This window comes from Schistocerca cancellata, chromosome 4 (genome assembly GCF_023864275.1).
Source record: "Schistocerca cancellata isolate TAMUIC-IGC-003103 chromosome 4, iqSchCanc2.1, whole genome shotgun sequence".
In the NCBI taxonomy this organism is placed as follows: domain Eukaryota; kingdom Metazoa; phylum Arthropoda; class Insecta; order Orthoptera; family Acrididae; genus Schistocerca; species Schistocerca cancellata.
The window spans coordinates 713421347-713441066 of NC_064629.1; the positions used below are offsets into that span (position 1 = coordinate 713421347).

Below are 19720 nucleotides of genomic sequence, written 5' to 3' on the forward strand. Positions count from 1 at the left end.
CCATTTAGTTGAAGGCCTTCTACACTAAGAAGACATCTATTAAATTACAAGTACAAAGCTGCATGATGTACTCTTCGCCATACACCTTATGGTGGTAGCAAAGTAAAGATGTAGTTACAGGTGTTGCATCACCTTCGGAAGCAGTCTTCAGTTGTTTTTCAAAAATTGGTTCAAATGGCTCTAAGCACTATGGGACTTAACTTCTGAGGTCATCAGTCCCCTAGACTTACAACTACTTAAACCTAAATAACCTAAGGACATCACATACATCCATGCCCGAGGCAGGATTCGAACCTGCGACCGCAGCAGTAGCGCGGTTCTGGACTGAAGCGCCTAGAACCGAACGGCCACAGCGGCCGGCCGTCTGCTTTTTGCCTAACAGCAATGCCAAATAAAACTATTTTAGATACATTCGTTTGGCTTAAGTTAGTATGCTGTATGTGCCTTGAATGCCGGTATTAGTAATATTATACGCTCGACAACGTAAAGAGTAAACTTTGGCGTTCGTCCCTACCGGCTCACTAGACCTCCATTGAGTCACGTGTTGGCTAGAAAGGAATCCATCTAACGTAGGGAGTTTACGATAATGGTGCAAAAAGATATGCTCTTTCAAGGTCTTCATAGTATAGAGTAACACAAGAGCGCTATGAAACATATGGAACAAGCTTAAATTTTAATTGTTCTTACTGCTACCTCGATATCTGCTTTCCTGTGTCTTTACTGCAGGACAGTGACAATGTTTGCAAAATTCCTCATTAATCGGTTTTAGTCTTTAAATTTACTATTAGCAAGAGAAATATGGTCACCGTACGACAAAGAGTATTAAAAACCACGATGGAGTAAAATTAGTCTGAGCTAAACAGACTCGAAAACTGCCCTACACACTACACATTTATTGCACGCACGCTCAAGGTGTAGCTGTCTGGGAAAGACTTCGAGTGTTGCCAGTAGCTTGGCGTGCATCCTAACCTATGTGACTATTTCTATACTAGTTGTTACTCGCCGGCTATTGCGTGCCTCAGCACCACTCGACTTTTCGTAAGTCTGCCTGCGCGAGTTGCTGCTATCCCAATTCTAGTTGTAACAACTACACAATATATATGCTAATGCCCTTACCGCCGATGGGACGTTGAAAACTAATCTTCCTCCCTACCTTCCTCGAATACTGAAAAGTTGCTGGCATCAAACACATATGACCAACATTCACATGTCTGTAATTCAAACGTTATGCTCATAAATTACTTTTTTTAAAAAAAAAAAAAAGGTATTCTCATTGAGATATACAGTTGACATTTTGCTGTATTTTTTTTCGAATGCCTATTCTGACAAATTTATAAATCTTGCGCTGTTGTGTATGGGACGCCTGTGAATTTGTTCCTCTCGATATCCGATTTTCAGGCATAATGTTCACGTGCACTTCACTGTTAGCTTCACGCCTGGAATTTCATTACAAACGTTTTACGTACACTAGCGGTATACCAGAACTTTATTTTATAAACGCTGTGTACAAATTGTGTTTAACGAAGGCGACAGGTTTATTTTATCCTTGAAACAATACAAAAATAACCTTAAAGGAATGGCTACCTAACATTTTCTGTCAAGGAACGTACAGGTAGTACATTCTCAAAACTCCAAACACACTGGTAAGTACTGACCTCAGTTGTAATAAAATTTGGTAGAGAAAATTATTACCACAAAGTAAACGACCCATGCCTTGTCTTGGCTTACTATATTTTAGTTTTAATCTTCGAGGGTGTCTATTAGCTTTCCTCACCTTATCCCACTCTCATCACCATTCATTCCTTTTCCAAAGTTTTATCCTGCTATTATACACAGCTCTAGTTCCTCCGCTTTCCTAGACATTAACCTGGCACAGTAATCACAACCATCCCAATGCAGCACCGTACAGTGTGGTCAGAAACAGTCTGAAAAGCTTGTAAGGCTGCTGCAGGGTGCGCTGTGCTCAAACAACGTTAAGAAAAATATCCGATACGTTGCGCCGTTTCCGAGTTAATTATCATTGAAGATGGTCAATCAGATCGTTGAACACGCATATTCAAGCTGCTCGCCAGATAAAATTAGTGTCAGCTGTTCTTATGGCGTAGATGATAGTGCATGAGACTACTCAGTCTTTGGTTTGGGTTCGATCCTTACTAGCGGCCCATGCCCAATTTTTATGTCGCTCTCTTGTTCGGTTATAGGAAACCAAACGAAGAACACGACTGGCGACACCGTCTTTGGCGGGCCGCTTCAATTTGCGAGCAACGGCCTGATGGGATAACTACAATGCTGATTAACTCGAAAAATGGCGCCACGTATCGAATTTTTTTCTTAAAAGCTGTTTCTCAGCGCAAACTACCTTGCAACACTCTTACAATCTGTTCAGACGGTTTCTAAGCACCCTGTGTTACAGTTACAGCGTTTGAAAATCCCCAAGAATTACGAACCGGTGTTTTTTTCGGAAGTTCACTATTTCTAGAAGCACATTCTGTTGCAGTATGGACTCAGCACACTACCGTCTAGATGAGTGCAGAGAATTAATGGGCGAGAGTAACAATTTGCGGCCTCCCTGCGAATATTGTTCTTCGAGCACAATGGCTTGTTTTCCCTGTAACAGCCTCTAGCAGACGTTTATGTCAGTCCTAGCTACCGAGGGACCTCTCTAAAGTCCTGGAACAGCGAGGCTTCTCCTTCTACAGGTCCCTGGTCCCACATACCGGCTTTCATATACTTGCTCCAACCAGCTGTGCGTTCTAAGTTCGCATCTGTTTACATCTACATAAATCAAGGCAACGGCGCGGGCGAATATATAGAAACAGCCTAATGCACTGTAGTCTAACTTTCTGCACTGTAGCAGCAATCGACAATAGCAATGAACGAAAATCTACCTGACCACTTCATCGGAAGGCCATGATCACCAAATTAACTGTTTGCATTACTTCGAGAAACGCATGCATCGATCATGTGATCTACAGAACATGTCGTTGTTCTTATCTTCAATCCGAAGACTGGTTTAATGCAGCTCTTCAGGCTTGTCTATTATATGCAGGCTGCCGCATGACTGAATAACCTGCATCCATTTGAATAGGCTTACTGTATTCGAATAGTCGAGCCTTGGTCTCCCTCAACAGTGTTGTACCCTCCTCTCCCTCTCCCCCCCACACTTCCTTCTATTTCAAAATTGGCGATTCCTTGATGCCTCAGAGTTGGTCCTATCAGCCGATACCTTCTTTAAGTCAAGCTGTGGCATTAACTTATTTTTTCCCCAATTCGATTCAGTCTCCATTCATTAGTTATTCCATCTAATCTTAAGCGTTCTTCTGTAACACCACATTTCAAAAGCTTCCTGCCTGAATTGTTAATCATCGACATTTCACTTACTTATAAAGTTACACTACAGACAAGTACCTTCAGAAAGCAATGCCTAACATTTAAATTTATATTCGATGAAAAGAGATTCCTCTTTTTTGGAAATGCTTTTCTTACTGTTACCGGTCTGTCCTGTCTACTTCGGCCATCATCAGTTATTTTGCTGCCCAAATAGCATAACTAATCTCCTACTTTCAGTGCCTCGTTTCCTAATGTAATTTCCTCAGTATAACTCCTCCCGAACAGGTCATGAAGGCCTAACGGTTCCGACCGGCCGCCGTGTCATCCTCTTTCCACAGGCGTCACTGGATACGAATATGGAGGGACATGTGGTCAGCACACCGCTCTCCCGGCCGTATGTCAGTTTACGAGACCGGAGCCGCTACTTCTCAATCAAGTAGCTCCTCAGTTTACCTCACAAGGGCTGAGCGCGCCCCGCTTGCCAACAGATCTCGGCAGACCGGATGGTCACCCATCCAAATGCTAGCCCAGCCCGACAGCGCTTAACGTCGGTGATCTGACGGGAACCGGTGTCACCACTGCGGCAAGGCCGTTGGATAATTTCCTCAAAAAAATGGTTCAAATGGCTCTGAGCACTATGGGACTTAACATCTGTGGTCATCAGTCCCCTAGAACTTAGAACTACTTAAACCTGACTAACCTAAAGACATCACACACATCCATTCCCGAGGCAGGATTCGAACCTGCGACCGTAGCGGTCGCGCGGTTCCAGACTGAAGCGCCTAGAACCGCTCGGCCACACCGGCCGGCGATAATTTCCTCAGTACAGCCCAGTTTAATTTGACCCTTGTCATTCTTCATTTTATAAACACTTTTCAAGAGACTGTCTAATCCTTTCAGCTGCTCTTCCAACTCCTTTACAGTCACTGACACAATTACAATGTCATTATCATAACTGAAAGTTTTACTTATTATCCAAGAAGCTTAATTCCCTTCCGAAATTTCTCCTTGACTTCCTTTACTGTCTGTGCACTATACAGACTGAAAAACACTGGGAATAGGCTACGTTCCTCACTGACTCCCTTTTCAACCGCTGCTTCCCTGTCATACGTTTCGACTATTCCAACAGCAGTCTCGTTTTTGTACAAGCTGTAAATAAACCTTCGTTCCATGTATTTTATCCCTGCTACATTCAAAATTTCAAAGAATGTAGTCCAGTCAATATCGTCAAAATATTTCTTTAAATCTACAAATGCTGTAAACGCAGGTTTGCGTTTCTTTAACCTATCTTCCAATATAAACTGGGGTGACAAAAGTCATGGGATACCTCCTAATATCGTGTCGGACCTCCTTTTTCCCACTGTAGTGCGGCGGCTTGCCGTGCCATGGACTCTACAAGACGTTCGAAAGCTCCTGCAGAAAAGTTGAGCCATGTTGCCTCTACAGCCGTCCATAACTGCAAAAGTGTAGCCGGTGTAGGAGTTTGTGCAGAAGCTGATCTTTCGATTAAGTTCCATAAATGATCGATGGGACTCATGTCAGGCAATCTAGGCTGCCAAATCACTCGCTCGAATTGTCCAGAATGTTCTTCAAATCAGTCGCGAGCAGTTATGGCCCGATGACGTGGTGCACTGTCATCCATAAAAATTCCATCGTTGTTGGGGACGCGACACTCATTAATGTCTACAAATGGTCTCCAACTAAATGAACATCCATAGGATCCATTCCATTCCATGTAAACACAGCCCACACTACTGTGGAGCCACCACCAGCTTGCACAGTGATTTGTTAAGGACTTGGGTCCATAGTTTTCTGGAGTCTGCGCCACACTCGAACCCTTCCATCAGCTCTTGCCAACTGAAATCGGGACTCATCTGACCAGGTATCGGTTTTCCAGTCGTCTGGGGTCCAGCCGACATTGTCACGAGCCCAGGAGAGGCGCTGCAGGCGATTTCGTGCTGTTAGCAAAGGCATTCGCGTCGTTCGTCTGCTACCATAGCCGATTAACGCCAAATTTCGCCGCACTGTCCTAACGGATAATTTCGTAGTACGTCTCACATTGATTTCTGCGGTTATGTCACGTAGTGTTGCTTGACTGTTAGCACTGACGTCTCTAAGCGAACGCCGCTGGTCTCGGTAGTTAAGTGAACGCCGTCGGCCACTGCGTTGTCTCTGGTGAGAGGTAATGCCTGAAATTTGGTATTCTCGGCACATTCTTGACACTGTGGATCTCGGAATACTGAATTCGGAAACGATTTCCGAAATGTGTTTTTCCATGCATCTAGCTCCAACTACGCTTTCAAAGTCTGTCAGTTCCTGTTGTGCGGCGACTATTTCATCGATAACAGTTTCACGTGAATCACCGGAGTACAAGTGACAGCTTCACCAACGTACTGCCCCTTTACACCTTGTGCATGCCATCTGTATGTGTTCATATCGTTATCCCAATACTTTTGTCATCCCACTGTATATCTCCCTTTTTATCTTCATTTATTTCCTCTTCCCTTTCTATAATATTGCCTTTAAGTTCATTTGCCTTGTATAGCTCTTCTATGTATTCCTTCAAACTTTTATCTTTCCTTCTTTGCCTAGTACTGGTTTGCCCTCTGAGCTCTTGATATACATATTGCTGTCTTTCCATTCTCGAAAGGTGTATGTACCCTGGAGTCCTAAATTAAAGCAACAACTCCATCTTCTGCATAATTCAGAATATAATCATATTGTCAAAAAGATGCTCGTACGGTCGTATTCTGCACGGAAGTTGGCACTCCGGTCATCAGACAACCATGCCAACGATGACGTTAGGGCACCCATGAAACGAGGTAGATTTTGCCGTGTAGTGTCACTTCCACAGTCGCTGTGTACACAGTCACAGATGGAGCAGTATGGCACAGAGAGGATGTCTACCGGACTCTCTGCTGTGGAGGACCATAGGAAGAAAGGAAGCGGGACAGTAGCAAACTGATATGGCTCGATGGCTTAATGTAAATCGCTCTGTTGTTTCTCGGATGAGGCGACAGTCTATAGAGACCGAAACTGTATCCCGAAGACCACGGCAGGGCTGACCACGGCTGACATCAGAAAAAGAGGACCGTTATTTGGCTGTAAGGACATGACGGTACCACCTTAGTACTGCACGCAAACTGGCGTCTGACCTCACAGCATCCACTGACGTGTTATATCGAGGCAAATGGTGTGCAGAAGGCTTCGGCAGAGTGGCTTTATTGTCGGAGACCTGCTCTATTTCTACCTCTTACGCGTCTTCAAGAAGGATATGTCTAGAGTGGAGTCATCAACATGCCTCCTGGACGGTCGAACAGTAGGCCGACATTACTGTCACACATGAACCCGATTTAGTCTGGAGAGTGATTCTCGATGGGTTCGCATCTGGAGGAAACGTGGAACACGATTTCCGGAGCCAAACATTGTGGAAATACACAGATATCGAGGAGGATCCATAATGGGGTGGGCAGGAATTACGTTTATCACTCTAATCTCTCTTCATAAAATTGTACGGGTTAATCGACAAGATTTAACTGCTGTTAGGTATCGTGACGAGATCATGGGACTTCATTTCCGGTTGTTTCGAGGTTCTGTGGGCCTGCACTTCATATTGATGGACAATAATGCTCGCCCTCATAGAGGACGGGTGGTTGATGTTTTCTTGGGAACGGAAGATACTGTATTGCACGCATGATGTGTCCTGCTCTCTCTCCCGATTTCAGTCCCATAGAGAATGTGTGGGATGCACTAGGGAGACAGCTTGCATCACGTCAGCACCCACCAACTACTCTCCAAGACTGCGAGCATCTCTGCAGGATGAATGGGCGTTATTGCCGCAACATGAGACTGATGACATCATTCACAGCATGCCACGACGTTGTCAGGCCTACATTGCTACCAAAGATAGCCACACCCCGCACTGAGCATATTAACCAGTTGTCGGAATGTGTGGGAAAATCCGTTGATTTGGAAAAAACGTAGAACATTTTTGTCTACCGTTATGTACGTTGCGATTCTTTGCGTTCTGTATCCTTTACATTGTTTCTACTGTACTATAGCCTGTTCATACTGTATTGTGGCAAAATTGACGCAACCTTAAAAAATTTCCGTTTGTTGTTTTAAATTTGGACACCAGTGTAATTTTCTTATAGGCAGCATTTATCTTTATCCTATCCATGCTTGCCTCTACAGCCTTGTGTGTTACCCGTAGCTTTTTCTGAATAGCCCTTTTGCATATTCTGTCACTTCTAGTTTTAAACGCCTGCATTCCATTTCGCCTGCAGCATTTGGTGGAGTTAATATTTTCTCCCTTCGTCAATGAAATACGGATAATCAATTAATAGCTATAAGCAGTGTGAGATTTAATATTTTTTTGATTGAAATAACAGTGCCTTCGTTTTATGAACAATGCCTTTCAACATACGATACGCTCTCTTCTCACTAGAGGTGTGAGAGATTATTATCGGTATAGAAATGTTTCCCACATCCTTCTGCTATCAATCTCTTAAACACGAGGCGCGATTCAGTATTATAGACTGTAATTGATTTAATGACAGAATTGTAGGGGAACACAAAATCTATTATGTTCAGTGATGGTCATTATGACAACTGTATAGGGTGAACTACTGCTTGCCGGCCGGAGTGGCCGAGCGGTTCTAGGCGCTACAGTCTGGAACCGCGCGACCGCTACGGTCGCAGGTTCGAATCCTGCCTCGGGCATGAGTGTGTGTGATGTCCTTAGGTTAGTTATGTTTAAGTAGTTCTAAGTCTATGGTACTGATGACCTTAGAAGTTACGTCCCATAGTGCTCAGTTGATACGACACCAGAGCTACCTAATCTTCCCATGAGTAGAGCTACTTTTTTACGAGTTATAGTTTTCTCTATAAATGGCTGCTCTGCATTTCTTTCGTTAGTTGCTCCGTATCGGCTTTAGCGTATTCTTCTGGCAATTAGCATGTACCGCTCTCGAGACGTTCCGGTGAGGTAACGTGTTGCGTCAGATAGACAGCAGCCACCGCTGCTCAAGCGCTGCTGCTACCACTCATCTGAGGCACAAATTCCTCCACAGAAGAATGCTATCCATCTCTTAAAGACGAGGCGCGATTCAGTATTATAGACTGTAATTGATTTAATGACAGAATTGTAGGGGAACACAAAATCTATTCTGTTCAGTGATGGTCATTATGACAACTAGATAGGGTGAACTACTGCTTGCCGGCCGGAGTGGCCGAGCGGTTCTAGGCGCTACAGTCTGGAACCGCACGACCGCTACGGTCGCAGGTTCGAATCCTGCCTCGGGCATGGGTGTGTGTGATGTCCTTAGGTTAGTTAGGTTTAAGTAGTTCTAAGTCTATGGTACTGATGACCTTAGAAGTTACGTCCCATAGTGCTCAGAGCCATTTGAACCATTTTTGAACTACTGCTTCTTGAAAAAATAATCTTAACAAGGTTGTATTCTATTCAGTTAATGGGTTGTTAAGCAAATCTTCTGAAAACAATATCAGTGTTTAAAGTCATTACGATGTGCACAGTCTTTGTAGTTTAGCATTCCTTAGATACTAAGGTCAATATGCGCAGAGCACACTTTCAAGTAGCAAAATGGAGCAGAGAATGCCATCGGAATATTAGAAAAGATAGGAAAATTTTCTGCTTAGCAAGTACAACGCTAAACAGAGGCCTACTGTACACTTTTCCGTGTTCACGAACCCCGTGTCGCTTCTGTATGTTTTCTAACGCTCTCTGCCCACATTTCATTAGGCCGTCATCTTGGTCTTTCCTTGTCTCTTGGAATACAGTAAAAACTTCATTTTCCAGTCTGTCGGATAGCGATATTTAGTCATCCTTTAAAAGGCATTATTGATCGCCTGTGAATATGCTGGGCAGAGATGTAGCCCGAGAGTTGTGTCCCCAGCTATGTATTCGCCAATTGATGCGTCGTTCTCTAAGCGTGTATGGAGTCGCTAAACCAGGCATAAAACTGTAATAGTTGCTGACGGAAAACCTCAGTTCGCTAGCACGTAAGTTCCACAGCCATACTAGAATCCTCTGGGAGACTTGAACAATCGAACAATGAATTGAGTTACTTACAGTTTTGTTAGTGGTGGTCGTGACAAGACATACTGTGAAGCGTTACTAAATCCCTTTTCTGAAAACTACTTGGAACAGATAATTCACCACATCCACGCTAGAAATAAACTGGATCTAATGGCAACAAATAGACCTACCTCTTCGAGGATGTCCACATTGAAACTGGTATCTATAACTATGAGGCACTTGTAGCAATAATGAATACCAGGGCACAAAAGGCAACTAAAGCAAGTAGAAATATTTATACATTGAGTGAACTAGATAAATAGACAGTAGTGTCATATCTCAATGAGGAACTTGAAACTCTTAGCTCAGAATAGGAGCATGGAAATGAATTATGGCTGAAGTTTAAAATAATTGTTGACCATGGGTGGAATAGGCATGTACCTAGTTGAAAAGTTCATAATGGCAGCGACCCTCCATGGTATACAGTCACTGCAAAGAAACTTCTAAAGAAACAAAGACTACAGCGCAATAGGTGAAAAAACAAAGCAGAGGGCTGTAGGTAGAGAGAAGCTCAAAGAAACGAAACGTTTCTGGTTGCCAAGAGGGATAAAACATTCTGATCGCATGTAACGGCTACTGGTGGCCCCAATATTAGTGTCCAGACACCCATGGACGAGACAGGAACTGAAATTGAGGGTATCAAAGCAGAAGCAGAAATGCCTAATTCCGTTTCCAAATGTTCATTTACAAAGCAAAACTCAGGAGTGTTGCTCGTACCACTGTAAATATGAATGAAATATAGGCGTTGGGAAACGTGAAATCGTTCAAACTAAACAAAGCAAGAGGGCCTGATGAAATCCGTGTCAAGTTCTATACTGAATTTGCTGCTGAGTTAGCACCTCTTTTAAACATAATACACCGAAGATCCCCCGGAAGGAAAGTACAGGTCACACCAGTCTACAAGAAGAGCAGTGGAAATGATTCACGAAATTGCGTTCAATATCCCTGATATCCGTTTGTTGTTGAACCTTGTTGAATTCTGAGCTCTAATGTAATGAGATATTTCAAACACAATGATCTCCTCTACGCCAATCACTATGGCTTCCGGAAACATCGATCATTTGAAACCCAACTCGCACCTTTCTTGCATAACATTCTGAAAGCCATGGATCGAGGCAATCACGTATGTACTGTATTTCGGAACATTCGTTTTCAATGCAAGTGGTTTTTGTTTAGCAATATAAGTTGCAGTGCTGTTAGCATATCCGATGGGATGAATGCAACCTGTACCTGAGAATGTATCTTGAAATGTTACGTAACTGGATTATGTATAAGAGTGTACATAACATTGTACAATCCTGTAGTGCACAAGGAAAACTGTGAAAGGAATTTTATAAAACAGGCGGTATTTCCATAATACAGGCCTTCTGACATGTAAAGATATTGTTATATAAAGTTTGTCTGCCTTTTTAGAGCCCATAATTTGGCAGAATTTGAAATTTAATTAAAGGTTTTTCACTGTTCGAGCGGGGGAAGTACCTAATTAAATGAGGGCAGCGATAACGCTCACTCACCGTAGTCTGACTCAGCTAATCAGAAAACAGGACGAACACTCGCTCTGGAGGCGGTAGATGCGCTACATCGATTATTTGTCGAGAAAACGGGTTCTAATTTTCATAGAAGAAGGATGTCTCCAAATGGTCTGAAAAATGAAGTGTTCAGTCATGTGCTTTAGGGACGAACAGTGTGAAGAGAACAGAAAAACCAGACATGATCACTAATGCCCAAGATCGACGATTTTTCTGAGAGTTTTATTAGTTAAACTAAAGATTTACCTTCATGCTACAATCCGTAACACCAAGTAGTGTATAATATGGAGTGTGCTTAGGGACTCTAGCTCACTGACAAGTAACGAACTTGATTAATAATTTGTAGACCAAACCTAATCACTGAATACTACATTAATATAAGACCATTAACAGACTTCCTTTTGTTGCGTTTTCTATTCAGAAGAACGTTTGATATAGATGCTGACAGTTTGTGAGAGTGTGTAGTTTGAGTCAACCGAATAGTAAAAGACACAGATAAATTTTAACATTCGTACCAAGAACAGGGCACTCAAAAAGTGCGTTTCCTGTTTAGTACGGGCTTGGTAGGAGTGTACGTAACCTTTGCGGAGGCAAAAGCGTAACATGTATCCGTCAAACAGATTACCTCATTTACTTAGTTAGCCTAGACCTAAAATGTAGAATAAATATACAGTATAATACTATATCACAGGGCGAAATTTAGGGACATGCGTTGGACATTCAGTTTTGTACAGCATTTCTTGAATGTAATATATTGTTCTTCGCCTTAGACTAGGTAGCGCATTTGTCGAGCTTACTGAAGTAAGAAACCTCGTCGTTGGAAATAGAACATCATTCCCCTGGATACACACCCTGACCATCTTAAATTTCGTTGAAATCGTAATTATCTGGCCCCCTAAGCGATTTGTTAGTATTCGCGTCTCTCTTAGTAATTCTCAAAATGTCTCTTCCAGTTGCTAAATGATCAACCCTGAGATTTTAAATTGTTTCCGCATATTATTCTAATATGTTCCATTAACGCACAATCCTTTTCCGCCTGTATACGTCCTGTATGTATACTGAGAAGAGTTTTGGTGATAAGCAACTTCCTTGCCTGATTCTTCATTCAGTTTGATCTCACTTTCCTTATGAAGGATAATGGAAGCACTTTCATTGAAGTATATATTCTTCAGTATGCTAAGATATATTGAATCGATGCCTTGTTTAATAATACATATTTTGTTGAAACCGAATCAGAAGCTTTCGGAAAACCTAGAGATCCCGGACAAGCACTGTCTGATCCGTTCTATGAAGTCTGTCACGAGTTGAAAATGATATATCCATTTCTAAAAGCAGCTTGTTGCCTCGTCTGGCTAAAACATCAATTTGTTATCTATGTGATTGGAGATAATTTTCCGAATATCTCATAAAATTTGGGTAAGAGTCTTATAAGTCTATAGTTTGTCTCTCCTTGTGTGTGTCCTTTTTTGTATTTTCTGTTACCTGACATTTTGATTTGTTTTGTGCTTAGTTTAATATATTGCAAAGTGTTTCGTGTATGTTTTGATCAACTTCATGTGTTTCAAGTGTTTATTCATACAGAAAATTGTTACTTGAAGATAAATTGTCATAAACATAGAATTTTTTGTTTACTCTTCGCTGCTGGAGTGGCTGTTGGGGTAATTGAAGGGAGGAGGAGCAATGGTTGGACAGAAATTTATGTCCACCGATGTCTTCTGCGTGTGTGGAGCGGCATATGTTGTATGTCGTGTCTGACACCACCGCCTGTGTGGAATGTAGATCGTATCCCATGAGTTGTTACGGTGTGAAAATCGTGCGATACGCTTTTGATATAACAGGTGTTCACTAACGATTTTGGCGTACCAAAGCCTCGTTTGCATTACTGGTACACATACGGAGCTGTTGTGTAACATTACACTATTACAGTATTTATTTTGGCCTGTGTTTGAAGTAATTCACTGCACAATTTTTTTACATACATGTAAACACTATTTACTTAATAAAAATTAATGAGAGAACTAAATGACTTACTCGTTGAAAAATGCACATTCAAAAAATCATATTTCATAAAGAACAGCTATGAACTTATTAACAGTATGAACGCCCTGAGTGTCCCACCTCAAGCTAAGATTATATCTCTAGACATTGTACACCTGTACTGTAGAAACGGTTGAGATAATAAGAAAGATCCTATTAAAAACAAGAAAATGAGCATACCAGAGATAATGGAGCTTATAGATGTATTAAATTTAGTTCACTCACATAATTACTTCTCTTTCAACAACAAAATTTATAGTCAGGACCTAGGGCTAGCAATGGAAATCCCTCTTAGTGGCCAATAGCAGAGACATTTATCAACCATATAGAGAATAAAATATTGACACTAAAAGACTGCATCAAAAACAAAGATAAATTCCATAAGAAGTATATAGATGACACCCTCATTTGATGCCACAGATGAGGAGTAACAAACATTTTTAATAAATTCGATAGCCTGCATATAAGTATCCAATTCACTCTTGAGCATCAATAAAACAACTCTATACCATTTGTTGCCGTGTAAATAACAAAACAGAACCAAGAGTTTTTTTTTCAGTGTTTATAGAAAACCTATACAGACACCACTATACCAAACTCCTCCACACATCCGATATCCCCCCAAAAAAGCTGTATATAGATTAATACTGTACAGAGGCCACAAATTTACACTTTAACATACGGAAATCCAATAAGAAATAGAAACCATAAAATGCACCGCAATAAACAATGGATATGACTCTCTACTCATCAGTACAATGCTACAACAGACAAAAACACAAACTGAACTGACAATATAAAACTACACTCACTACTGACAGCACCCTGACAGTTAAATATGTAGAAATACCATATCTTGGCATAATGTCTGACAAATTAGCAAGGATATTCGAAAAACATACGTAAAATCAGCTTCAGCACCAACAACTTACACAGGAAGCTTATTTACAATACAAAACCGCCAGATATCGATCTTGATGGATGTCTCTCCGTCCGAACAGGCCTCGAAAGGCCCAGCGTCATCCACCGACCACCGTGTCACCCTCAGCCGACAGGCGTCGCTGGATGCGGATGTGGAGAGGCATGTGGTCAGCACCGAGTTCTCCCGGCCGTTGTCCGTTTTCATGACCGGAGTCACTACTTATCACTCAAGCAACTCGTCAGTTGACCTCGTAAGGACTGAGTGCACCCCGCCTGCCAACAGAGCTCGGTCATCCATGCAAGTGTCAGCCAAGCCCGACAGCGCTTAAGTTCGATTATCTCACAGGAGACGGTATTACCATTGTAGCAATGTCTTTCGCTTCATGGAGATGGCGTTTACAAAATTACCTACAGTCAAAGCAACAAATGTAGATCAAACAGGGAGAAATTTCAGAACTCGGTGTAAACAACATATAGACTCCTACAGACTGGACGAATGTAACAAATCAATAGTAGCAAAGAACATTACACACACAGGCCACCCTTTGAAAATCAAAGACAACCTTGAAATTTTGCATAGAATCGGAAAAAGTAAAAGAATGGACATCACGGAAGTACTAGAAATTTTCATTCATAATACGAAATATGGAGATAATATTCTTAATGAAATAACCAAATACGAAATCTCAGAATTCTGCAGTAGTCTTGGGGCATTTCTAATGCAATAGACTTAATATGTGAAACAAACGACTACAAGAATGTCAGTAGCACGAATACCGCTGTAAAACGAGACAGTCGATATTCATGCAAACACTGGAAGATCGCCATGCATTATGTGTATAGTGTTAACATGTACGTAGAAAAATTTCTGTATCGAATTACGTCAAAAAACAGTACCAAAATAGAGAGAGCACTAGTGTAATGTTAAACAACAATTCCGCCAGTGTACCAATGATGCAAAAAAGTATTGGGACGTCAAATTCGTAAGTGAACCATTGTCTTATAAGAAAGTGTGTCACAAGATTTGTACACAATAGTAGTTGATGCAAAACTGTCTGTATTCCACACAGACTGTGGTGTCAAACATAATAAACAACCACACCAGAAGCAAACAGAAGTGGACACCAATTTCTGTCAAACCGCTGCCGCCACTCCCTCCCTCCAGATACTCCAACAGACACTCCAGCAGCGAACAGTAAACAAAAAGTTCTATGTTGATTTAGCTTAAGGCAATTTATTTTTAAACAACAGTTTTCAGTGTGTAGAAACGCCTGAAGATGGTCAAAACAACCGCGAAGCGTGTTGCAATATGCTAAATTAAACATAAAACAAATATAAATGACTGGTAGTAGAAAATACAAATAAATAATTATATTATTGTTTCAGTTTTGGGCAATTGTCTTATTTCGCAAAAAATTTGTAAACAATTTTGCAGAGTCGTTTCGTGTAACTTACACTCCAGTTTTAATCATTTCTGTTGAGACACCATAATCTCCTAATTCCTCCCTTTCTTCATACTTCGAATAGGTACCCTTACCTCGTCTGACGTTACTTCCAGAATGAATTAATTAATATACCAACAGAGAAACACCGGACTCGGTTTTAATCTGATTATTCACACCTCTTTCGCAGTTCAGCGGATATCAGCTCTTTTCTTTCCAGAGATTTCTGAAGGCGGTTATCCGGTATTATATCATCAGTGCTACATTGCCATTCAGTAAGATCCAGTGGACATTGCTAACGAGCTTTGGATTTAGACTGCAGCAGAATGTCAGACAGTACCGAAGAAATAAATCAATTACATTCGATTTTTCATATCATTTCGTACAGAAGCTACTATTACACTTCGTGTTTGAATTGCAAAAATTAAGGTTTATCATTCTCTACACGTGTATTTTTACCGTTTATTTGTGTATTCCTTAGCGATATTAGCAACAGAGAGACATATACAGACATCCTGACACTATCAATTACATTAACTCCCCCCTCGCGTGTGTGAGACTCGATCCTCAAGTTCTATCCAGAAATTTTCCATCTCCATCTGACACGAGTTCCTAAGTGCCGTCAGTAATAAGTCAATAACTTCCTAGTCTTTGCATCATCGTGTAATTCCGCAGCACGTCAGAAATGGGATATACCTGGCTTAAGAAGTTTCTGGAGTTGCACGTTATCTCCAACAGATATTGGCCATGCTGGATTCACTTTCTCGTCACGTACACTTCGAAGATGAGAGTGAGGAGTTTTACCAAAGTTCAGGGAAAGAAAGAGCTATCGGCTATTCGTGTGGTTTCAGTAAGCTGCAGGAAATTGCGGCGGTCACTTCTGGCGAGAATTTCAGTGGTTTAGCAGGCTTCAGCGGGCAGTTTCGTCACGTTCTCCTAAAGCCAGATTGTTCTTGTTTTTCGCCGTTGTGACCAATAAAGTTCTGATCCCTTCGCGTTGGATGTTGCAGCAGAGTCGAACATATCGTGAGACGAATATCCCCTTCACGTGATCCCGAAGACCAATTGTTGAATAAAGATTTATGTGGTATTATAACCGTAAAATTTTATTGTAATTGCTAGAGGAAATTTATAGGCGATAAAAACTGTGCGACGACATTAGAGGAGAGAGCTACAATGGTTGATACGTTTAACAGTTTTCAAGTCGGTGTAAAATAAAGGACTTTAAGATACTAAATGGTGAAAACTTAAGATACGTGCCGCTGGGTGGGGAATTAATGTTGAATCCGGTGAGAGCTGCTGCAATGTCAGAAGCCTACTTTCCGTCCTGTGTCGTTTCGCCAAGCAGTCGGCGAGTCACGTGTAATACAGTATGCACAGCGCTGGGATGAAATTCCCTTCACACAACGATTCCTATTTTCTCCTCCTTCAGTGACAGCAAACTGACAGATTCTTTAAGGTGTCGATGCGGGAAGCGTGCAACAATTTCCACCGTTTTAAGTTAGCGAAAGATATTGCCGTGAAATCGCTAAGCAGACCAAAAGTTTGTATTCAGTCACCCGTCGACCATTCTGGTGTGGCAATAGAAGATTGAAATTTTAAATTTCGTATTTAAGAAATCTTTCACGCAGGAGGATCGTATAGACATACCATCGTTCGACCGTCCCACGGACTCTCGTTTGGTGGTCGTAGAAACAGCCATACCCGGCGTTGCGAAACAACTGAAAGATCTGAAAATAAATGAGTCGCCACGACCGGATAGGAATCGCAGTTGTGTTTTTCAGGGAGTCCTCTTCGGTATCGTCCCTTTATTTAGTTTGCATCAATCACGAATCTCTTGCCCATTGCAAGGACCCAAGCGTCTGGGAAAAGGGTAGGAGGTAACAGAACAGACCTGCGAAATTACAGACCAATATCCTTACCGTCGGCTCGTGTAGAATTCTTAAGCATGTTCGAAGTTCGGATATAATCAGTTTCGTTGGGACAGAAAAACTTATGTACAAAAATCAGAACAGATTTAAAAAGCATCGTTGGTGCGAAACTCAATTTTCTCTTTCCTCTCGTGATATTCTGCGAACCGTGGATAAAAGGCAACAGGTATTTCTACACTTCCAGAGATCGTTTGTTACACTGCTCCACTGCAGACTGTTAAACAATGTCTAAGCATACGGAATTGGTTCTCAGGTATAGGAATGGCTCCAAGACTTTCTACGTAATAGAATCCAGTATGTTTTCCATCGCGGCGAGTGTTCATCAGAGAAAAGGGTATCGACAGGAGAGCCCGGGGAAATGTAATATGGCCACTATTGTTTTTTTTTTACGTACACTATGTGATCAAAAGTATCCGGACACCTGGCTGAAAATGACTTACAAGTTCTTGGCATCCTCCATCGGTACTACTGGGATTCAATACGATGTTGGCCCACCCTTAGCCTTGATAACAGCTTCCACTCTCGCAGGCTTACGTTCAGTCGGGTGCTGGAAGGTTTCTTGGGGAATGGCAGCCAAATCTTCACGGAGTGCTGCATTGAGGAGAGGTATCGATGTCGGTCGGTGAGGCCTGGCATGAAGTTGGAGTTGCAAAACATCACAAAGGTGTTCTATAAGATTCAGGTGAGGACTTTGTGCTGGTCAGTCCATTACAGGGATGTTATTGACGTGTAACACTCCGCCACAGGTCGTGCGTTATGAACAGGTGCTCGATCGTGTTGAAACATGCAATCGCCATACCCGAATTGCTCTTCAACAGTGGGAAGCAAGAAGGTGCTTAATACATCAATGTAGGCCTGTGCTGTGATAACGCCACGCAAAACAAGAAGGGCTACAAGCTCCATGAAAAACACGACCACACCATAGCGCCACCGCCTCGGAATTTTACTTTTGGCTCTACACACGCTGGCAGATGACGTTCACACGGCATTCGCCATACCCACACCCAGCCATCGGATCGCCACATTGTGTACCGTGATTCGTCACTCCACACAACGTTTCTCCACTGTTCAACCGTCCAATGTTTACGCTCCTTACTCGAAGAGAAGTGTCGTTTGGCATTTACTGGCGTGATGTGTGGCTTATGAGCAGCCGCTCGACCATGAAATCCAAATTTTCTCACCTCCCGCCTAACTGTCGTGGTATTTGCAGTGGGTCCTGGGCAGTCTGGAATTCCTGTGTGATGGTCTGGATAGATGTCTACCTATTACACGCGACTACTCTCTTCAATTGCCGGCTGTCTCTGTCAGTCAACTGACGAGGTCGGTCTGTACGATTTTGTGCTGTACGTGTCCTTTCACGTTTCCACGTGACTTTCACATCGGAAACATTGGACCTAGGAATGTTTAGGAGTGTGGAAATCTCGCTTACAGACGTATGACAGAAGTGACACCCAAACACCTGACCATATTCGATGTCCGTGAGTTCCGCGGAGCGCCCCACTCTGCTCTATCACGATGTCTAATGACTACTGAGGTCGCTGATATGGAGTAGCTGGCAGCAGGTGGCAGCACAATGCGCCTAATATGAAAAATGTAAGTTTTTGGGGCGTTCAGGTACTTCTGATCACATAGTGTACATTACCGATAGGACGGAGAGGTTGAGCAGCAATCTATGACTGTTTGCCGTTGACGCTGTAGTGTACGGGAAAGTGTGTCTTTGAGAGACTGTAGGAGGGCACAGATGAGTTAAACAGAATTTCTTTAGTAGTGTTTAGAACTTACGGATGAAGGTGCTTACGTATGATGCCTTACTGCCAAGTAACATAGCTCGATGAAATTTGGACCATCCACAGAAGGAACTTCTACAGTACAGTACAGTATATAAGCAACTGAAAGAAATACAAAGCATTTGATCAGGCTAACTCGCGCAACTGTGGATCATGTTTACGTAACAAAAAATCCGCTTCAGTTGCCACTACTTTCTGTCAACTGAAGCGAATTGTTTTATTATATGAAATAAATACGCAATGAGACGAACATAAATTATACTTTTACAGTGAAATGAATACCCTTAGCTGCACACAGGTGTTGATATAAGTCAACGGGGACAGTTGAAAATAGTGCCCCGACTGGGACTCGAACCTGGGATCTCCTGCTTACATGGCAGACGCTCTATCCATCTGAGCCACCGAGGATAGAGAGGATAGTGCGACTGCAGGGACTTATCACTGGCACGCCTCCCGTGAGGCCCACATTCGCAACTTATTGTCCCACACTATATTCATAGTGCCCCTGCCCATCATAATCATTACCCGGGAGTTCGGGCACTGTTCGTGCATCCGCACAGAAGAAGATGGTCTAATGGCCGGTGAATATATATGAAGATGGTATCTGTTCCAGGCGTGTCCTCGGTGGCTCACATGGGTAGCCGAC

The 19720-nt window shown here is 42.3% G+C and overlaps 1 protein-coding gene and 1 pseudogene across 6 annotated transcripts in view; both read right to left on the reverse strand.

Moving 5' to 3' along the window:
• LOC126183466 (serine/threonine-protein kinase NIM1) overlaps positions 1-19720 on the reverse strand; it is a 486904-nt gene that overhangs the window by 422686 nt on the left and 44498 nt on the right. The window lies entirely within an intron of this gene.
• LOC126186121 (5S ribosomal RNA) lies at positions 3810-3927 on the reverse strand (annotated as a pseudogene).